A 7,303-nucleotide genomic window follows, 5' to 3' on the forward strand; every position below is an offset into this window, starting at 1 on the left:
CCTGGCAGGTCGATCTGAGTCTTACTTGCTTATCACATTCTTGTCCAGCAAGCATTTCTTTTTAAAGCAATTTAAGTTTGTACCAAAAATCTGTACTATTGCTAAAAGAAGGTAGCCTCTTGCTTCTTTCTGTTCTTCAGATTTTCTTTCTCCCTAAGAAGTGAGTCCAGAGGCTAAATTCACAACTAGGAATAACAAAAGTTACTATCAAACTTTTTTTTTTGTTTCCACCAAGTCTGAAACTGTCACAACCATCCTGAAGGAGAGGTGGCACAGAGGAGGAACAAGGACACTTGGCTACCAGTGAGGAGCAACCATTCCAATGTTAGAAGAGCCGGGTAACCAATGCTGAGAGCAATCATTTATGTGTTAACATGCCAAGCAGCAATCTCTGGGGGGCTGGACTCCTTAAGTAGCTTGGTAACTGCCATAATTAAGCAGGAATCAAACAGTGAATGTGTAACTTTATGCAGAGGTGACTCTTAGTGAACTGCTAGCTTTTATGCAGTGGTTATGTTCTCTTAGTGAGGATAGATTCCTTAGCAAGATCTCTGAAATCTTAAATATTAATTTAACCACCACAGGCGAGTTGTCTAGTTTCTCCATTCTCTTACTGCCCCAATATAAGGCCATTCCTTCTTGTCCTATCTCTTGTTACCTGGGAAAAAAGGCCACTCATGCACAACTAGACAAGGACTTTGCCTAGAAGGGTAGACTTGATTGGGCTGCTAAGGAACAGGAGAAAATGTCTGGCTCAGAACATGAAACACATAACTATCCCACGATTAAGCTATGTATACAGAGCTCTTTATTGAATGCCAGGGAATATGCTCAGTTTAAAAAACACTTCAATGCAGAAAGTCAGACTCACGTTGCACACAAGCACTAGAAAAGCTGAGGCAGGCATCACAGTAATATCTCAGCAAGTCCTCGTCAGTGTTGCTAGCTACCTACTGAGACCCAGCCTCTCTTGTCCCCTTCCTCCCACTCTCCAAAGTTCTCCCCCTTCCTCTGTCTCCCTGGGAAGGCTGAATCTCATCTGTCTGCAGTTAGCGGAAACCAAAGTAACTGGACTTGCTGCTGGAACAGAAGAAATATGTGATGTTAACAGTTCATTGAGCTGTGAGATGAACAAGCTGGGTGTTGAAAAGGAAATCCAAGCTAAGAGTACATTTCCAGTGTTAATAAAGCTTTCTCCTGTTGTTGTATATTTCCGAACACTGATTCCAGGATGGTTGTCATCTGTTTTCTTCCAGAATTAGACAACAGGACAAGTTTAAGGTGTCTTGGGCTCGTTTGTCCTTGTTAAATGATAGCTCTGCCTGCATTAGAAGACCTACTTCCTCCTCCCTTCTTTGCTAAAATCCCTATCATGCCTACAACTGCCTTTAATTTTTGCAACAAAGTCTTCAACAACGCTTTTGAGCCCTTCTCGTTTGTGTCCTTCTTCTAACATGGAAGTGATAAACCAGAAAGTGAGACATGAATTTACTAGGAGCAGAAGCAAGGCTGCGTGCTAGAGAAAGATGGAGCAATCTTTCTTCTTCTGGTTTCCCGCATGATTACAGTGTGGTCAGGATCCAGACATTGCTGGTGATGGGAAGCCTGTAACAGAAGAGCAACCACGAAGCCCAGCACAACTGGCAGAAGGAGCTGGGTGTTTGCTGAGACAGCAACAGGGGAAAACCCAGTCCATTTTCCTTGAAATGCACGGTTTCCTTCAGAATATGGTGCAGGACAGAAAATAGATGTTCTCCCCCTTTATTTCCAGCCATCAAGGCGTTGCTTTAAGTGTCATCTTATTTCCACCTTTTCAGAGAATTAGTATAGGTAAGGCAGGTGGGGATGGGAGCTACTCTTCCCAGATGTTTTTGCTTTCACACAATGTGAGCAGATGTTGCATCCAGGCTGCTCAGTGCTATTCTTGGCAGGAGCTAACTCAAACATCTTTGCACTGCACTTTCAGATGGAGATGAGTTTTAGTTGTTTGAGTTGGTTTTGGTTTTGTTTATTTTATTTTATTTTATTTTTATTTTTTAAACTTTTTAGGAGCATTATGTGTGGCAATTTCATAGCCTGAAATGATTTAGACATCTTCTGTTACAGTAAGACCATTTGGCATTTACTTTCATGAGCCACAATGGAGACCCCATGCTGCAGTGAGGTTTGTCTTGAATTTTTGTTTCGCTGTCACAAAGCCATCAGCGTCTGCTTTTGCCACTGAGCTGCATCTCCAGAGAGGAGTAATATATATTATTCACATCGCATTAGCGTTCACAACATGTGAGATGCTGGACAAATGCATTATAAGGAAACAGTTGCTGCTGTGAAGAGTTTACAACCTAAGCAGAGAAAGCAGGAGAAATTTAAAGGAAAGGAGATGTAACATAAAAATAAAATGAGAAAATATTCAGTGTGTCGTGATTAACAGATGTGTTGCTAATTCATTTTTTTTTAATATTTCATTTAGTTGGCAGAGATCGCTGATTTTTTTTCTCAGAACTCTCCCTACTTCAGCTAAAAAAAAACTTTATGGTGAAGACGTGAAACTTGTTTTTGCTCTGTCTTTTGAAAATTGATTTTCAGAAACGCTTTTTTATCTTTTGAAAGCTCAAATGCAGAAATGCTTTGGTAAGTTCCATTTGCAAAAAGTGACATGTTAGATTTGTCTTCAAAAAATGAAGAAGCCTACAGAACCTCATCAGAATTATATTTTTCCATGAAAAAGTCTCCTCCTGTTGCAATAATTCCACGTTTAGTGCAACGCTGACACTGGATATCATCTCATGCTCACATCCTTCCCCTTGGATGTTACAGCTGCCTTGTACCCATCTGGTGGTCACTTCCAGACACATCTGCCACGTCATTGTGCCTTATTTCGGCTGTCATCAGTCAGAGGATCATAGAATCACAGAATTGTTTGAGTTGGAAGGGGCCTTGAAGGCCATCCCACTCCCTGCAATGCACAGAGACACCCACAGCTCCATCAGTGCTCAGATCCCATCCCCTGACCTTGCCTGTCAGTAGAGAGAGGGCATCAACACCTCTCTGGGCAACCTGTGCCACTGCCTCACTGCCCTTGGTGTAGAAAACTTTTTCTTACATTCAATCTAAATCAGCCCTCTTTTAGTTTGAAACCATTTCCCCTTGTCCTGTCACTACAGACCCTCATGGTACATGAGGTTTACTACCTCTACTACCACAGTTACTACCACTTTCTTTTCTGTACACTATTTAATCTCCTGTTTATTTCCTCTTGAGCTCCCCTCCCACTCCCAGCATGGCTCAAGCCTTCCCCAGGCAGGAGGATGTGTGTGACACCCCACTTGTGAGCAAAGCAGGGCTGAGAATCCTTTGGTTGGACACCACAAACTTATTTTTGTATCTTTCGATCCTACTGACAGCACTGATGGATTTGGTGGCAGAGCTCTACACCAGACTTCCACCACCTGATTCAGATTATTACCTGATACAAGCCCTTGAAAGATCTCTTATCTTGTGAAGACTACCAGCAGGTATCTTTCCTTGGAAGCCTGCACGTTTATCACCAGAACTGCAGAGCAGGCAGCTTCTAGCTGGCAAACTTTCCATTTAACTATGGGGTTTTAGTTGGTTTTCTCCAGCAGGTCTTTTTTATAACAGCCAAACTTCAACAAGTCCTTGAATGGAACAATTGCCTTTGTGAAACTACAGCAAAGAGCATCCTTCTTTTATTTTCCTCGGGGCATCTCAGTTCAGTAGCAGCATCCTTGAGGTGTCCTGCAAAATCCTGAAACAGGGCAGCAATACCCTGTGTTTGCATCTCGACTCGAGATGGCAAGCCCAAATGCACAATCACTTCGATGTGATTTTTAGGAGCGGGGATTATGTTGCCAGTGCTAACATGCTCTTTTTAAGCTTGTTTCTTTAAATAGATGCAGACTGCATCCCAGCAAGAACCAGGGGAGAATCTCTGCTTTGTGTCATACACAGAGTGGAGTGCAGGCAGAGGGGGGAGTGGGCATGCACTGTGTTTTCTGCTTCGTGGGAAACTCCCTTCAGAGGAAAGTACATCAATTCAGAGGCAGATGAAGCCCTCTGTTGTCACTCTGCATTTCCTTTCCAGTGAAATGTCACAGACAAGCAGTTTTCTGTTGGTCAAAATGCCTTGTTTTGAAGGAGGAGGAATAAGTTTTCCCAAGTTTAATGTTAACCTTAATTCACGTTTTGATGCGGACTCCTTCGGATTCAGGAATCCCAGTTCAAAATTAAACATGGCCACATTAAAAAAAATAATAATAATCAGAAAGTCCTCCAATATACTGAAAGGTCACCACGCAGGTCTCAGCCACCATCCATCACTTCTCCCTGCATCCCTTTGCGCTGCTGGAAATCAGTAGCTATTGGATTTCCTAGGTGAGGTTCTGCCATCCACATAACAGATGGTAGCTGCTTTTTTTTGTTTGTTTACTGTACGCTGTGCCCTGATAGAAGGGAATGGCTGGGGAGCGAGGGCTGATCCCTCGCCTGCTTTGCTTCAGCGCTGTGTATTGGATGGAGAGAAAGCTGCCCCATGTCAGGGTGATGGAGCTTGCTGTGTGATGGAGCTTGCCATGTTCAGGGGTTCAGGGGCTGAAATGCTGCAGGGACCTCCCCTGAGAGAGGAGCAGTGTGAGTGGGGTCAGCTGCAAGTGAAGAAGCTCCCAGCTGTGACAGCTGTCCCAAAGACCCCCATTTCCAACCTGCTCTCAGCTCAAAGTTCCTCCGTTTCAGAAAATTCCAGGTTGGATTCAAACAAAACCAGTGTGAAAGGCCCCTTTGGTTGTCTGAGTGCCATCACATCAAGGAAAAGGTGTGGTTCCATCTGCCCTGGGATCCCACCCAGTTTTCCATCTGACGCGGCATCGTTTGGGTTTGACAGCAGACAAATAAAACGAGCCTGGTTAAACTGCTGCACCGTGTTTTGTCCTCTCCAAAAGAGAGGAATTTTGCTTTTTCAGATTGCTGCGTGTCACAGTCCCTTATTGTTCAGGTGCTAGTTTCCTATTTGTTATCAACAGCTCAATTTTCTGCTTCAGCTGAAGTATGTTTTCAGGGCATTGTGGCTGGGCTTTCTTTGCTTTGTTTTTCTGCCCAATTTCTGGATTTCCCTGCCTTGCCTTTCCTTTCCTCCAGCTTATTGAATTCCTGTTGATGTGAAACAGACTTCACCATCTCAGTTGTTTTTCTCTCTAAGCTTTTCAGCATCTCCATTGTCACCTCTGGTTTTGGTTCTCAGATGTACCTCTTTGGGCTGTTTTTACAATTTATAGTTTATTATTTCTGCTTCTACGTTTTTAACCTAATGTTTGCTTTCAGAGATGAGCTCTGGTTTCACATTCTGAAAAGATTTCTGCTGGAAAAAGGAAGAAGGTATTGAGGTGTAAAACCTGCTGAAAATTAAAGAAAAAAAATAATAATAATGTTGAAGACGTTCTGTTTCATTTATATGAGTGTGCTTAAAGGAACAGGTGATATTCCAGTAAACTATCAGCAGATGGCAACTCCACCTTCAGTGAGCTCAGGGGGAGCCAGGGGAAATAGCTTTGTTGCTTTAAGCATGAGGTAGATATATTCCTGCAGTGCATACAGCTATAGATTACAGCTATTACTTGACAACCTGCCACTAATTAAATCATAAATGACACGACAAAGAAATGCTTCCAAATCACGGGATAACTTTTTGGGACACTTTTAGTACATTTCAGCTACGCTCCATTTTCTGAAGCAGAGTGACATCTCCCAGTGTTTATATTGAAAGTAAATTGAAGTAGTGAAGAGTCTGACACGTATTCCTTCGTGGGAAACCAGGGCGATTGCTGAAGGAGCTGCAGGAGCCTCTGCTAACAGCCTGAGCTCGCTCCTCCATTCATTAAGGGCTTTCCCTGCATGGTAGCACTGCCCTAATGCCTCCATCAGCCGCAGCTGCTTCAGCAGGTGGGAAAACCTTGTACTGGTGGGAAGAGAGCTGCTGCCCTTCGTCTTCACGTGGTGCTGGTGGAGAAACAGCCCTGTGACTAACAGCTAGTGTGCGACCCACCAAGGGGCTTGCAGCTCCATGATATTCCTCTGCATGTAACAAATAATGCCTCAGGTTTAAATAACACAGGCTAAACTCACAGGGATTGATTTTATTCAGGCCCACCGCTAAGGTCTACTGCTTTTGGCAGAGAGAGACCATACTGACATCAGCTCCAAAGCACTGCTGTCCTGTGCTCTCCCTGATAACCCATTTCCATGGATTTCAGGCAAAGCCATATATCTTTTCTCAGGTAACAGCGATAGGATGAGAGATGATGTCCCCAAGTTGCACTAGGGGAGGTTCAGGTTGGAAACATTTCTTCTCAGAAAGAGCAGTGATGCACTGGCAGAGTGGCCCAGGGAGTGGTGGAGTCACTGACTATGGAAGTGTTCCAGAACCATGGAGATGTGGTCAGAGGGCATGGTGGGATGGTTTGGGGTTGGACTTAGGGATCTTAGAGATCTTTTCCAACCTTAATGATTCTATATTGCCCATGTTATCTTCCCAGCTCCATTCTGGGATTCACAACATGAAAGGGAACAACGTGGATTTGGTATGCCAGTGCATCACCAGGACCCATGTCCAATCAACAGTGCTGATGGAGCCATGTGTCACACTGCAGATAATTAGCTGATAAAGCAGATTCATTGTCTTCCTTTTTCCACCGGAAAATGACATAAATCATAGCAGTTTTTACTTTGATAACTTAATGCTGCAGATGTGAAGTGTTTGGGGATGAATAGGATTCAGTGTTTGTTAATGAGAGCTTAATGTCTTCATCTTCTGCATTAAACTCTAGTTAATTAATATTCACTCAATTAGAAAATGTAAAAATAAATTATACAAAATTAAGCTTTACACAGGAAGTGAGTGACCTCATTTCTGCTGTTTTCAGGTGCTAATTAGATTAGTCTCTTTCTTTTAAAGGGGGAGGCACCAAGTCCTGTTAGTCCTGATAAGGAGCCTTAATACACAGAGCTTTGCAGCTGTGAGTTCCAGCCTGCCCTGAGCTGATGGAGATTAAAACCTACAGCCAGGTAAGATACAGTGATGATTTCTGATGATCTTTAGCTGGAAAGTTTGCTGGTTGGTGGTAAGACTGGTAGGATGCTGGTGGTTTTAAGGAGCTGAGTATTGCTGGAAGAGAAAGAAGTGTGCTCAGCTGGTGGCAGGTAGGAGTTAGGAGGATGAAGTCTTGGTTCTAGTCCAGTTCTGTTTGCTGGCTTTGCTTGGGAGCTTCTTCCTTTCTTTTATGGCTTTTTT

The 7,303-nt window shown here is 43.4% G+C and overlaps 1 long non-coding RNA gene across 2 annotated transcripts in view; it reads left to right on the forward strand.

The window, feature by feature from the left end:
* Window positions 1-7,002: 7,002 nt before the first annotated feature.
* The window catches only part of LOC109370439, an 8,896-nt gene continuing 8,595 nt past the window's right edge, over window positions 7,003-7,303 (forward strand). Inside the window, exon 1 of one of the 2 annotated variants that reach the window (XR_004161638.1) lies at window positions 7,003-7,077. This is a non-coding gene — a long non-coding RNA (uncharacterized LOC109370439). Of the gene's footprint in view, window positions 7,078-7,107; window positions 7,213-7,303 lie in introns of those variants that run through there. The other variant, XR_002120526.1, reaches the window with a different exon arrangement.

This window comes from Meleagris gallopavo, chromosome 19, assembly GCF_000146605.3.
Source record: "Meleagris gallopavo isolate NT-WF06-2002-E0010 breed Aviagen turkey brand Nicholas breeding stock chromosome 19, Turkey_5.1, whole genome shotgun sequence".
Taxonomy (NCBI): Eukaryota; Metazoa; Chordata; class Aves; order Galliformes; family Phasianidae; genus Meleagris; species Meleagris gallopavo.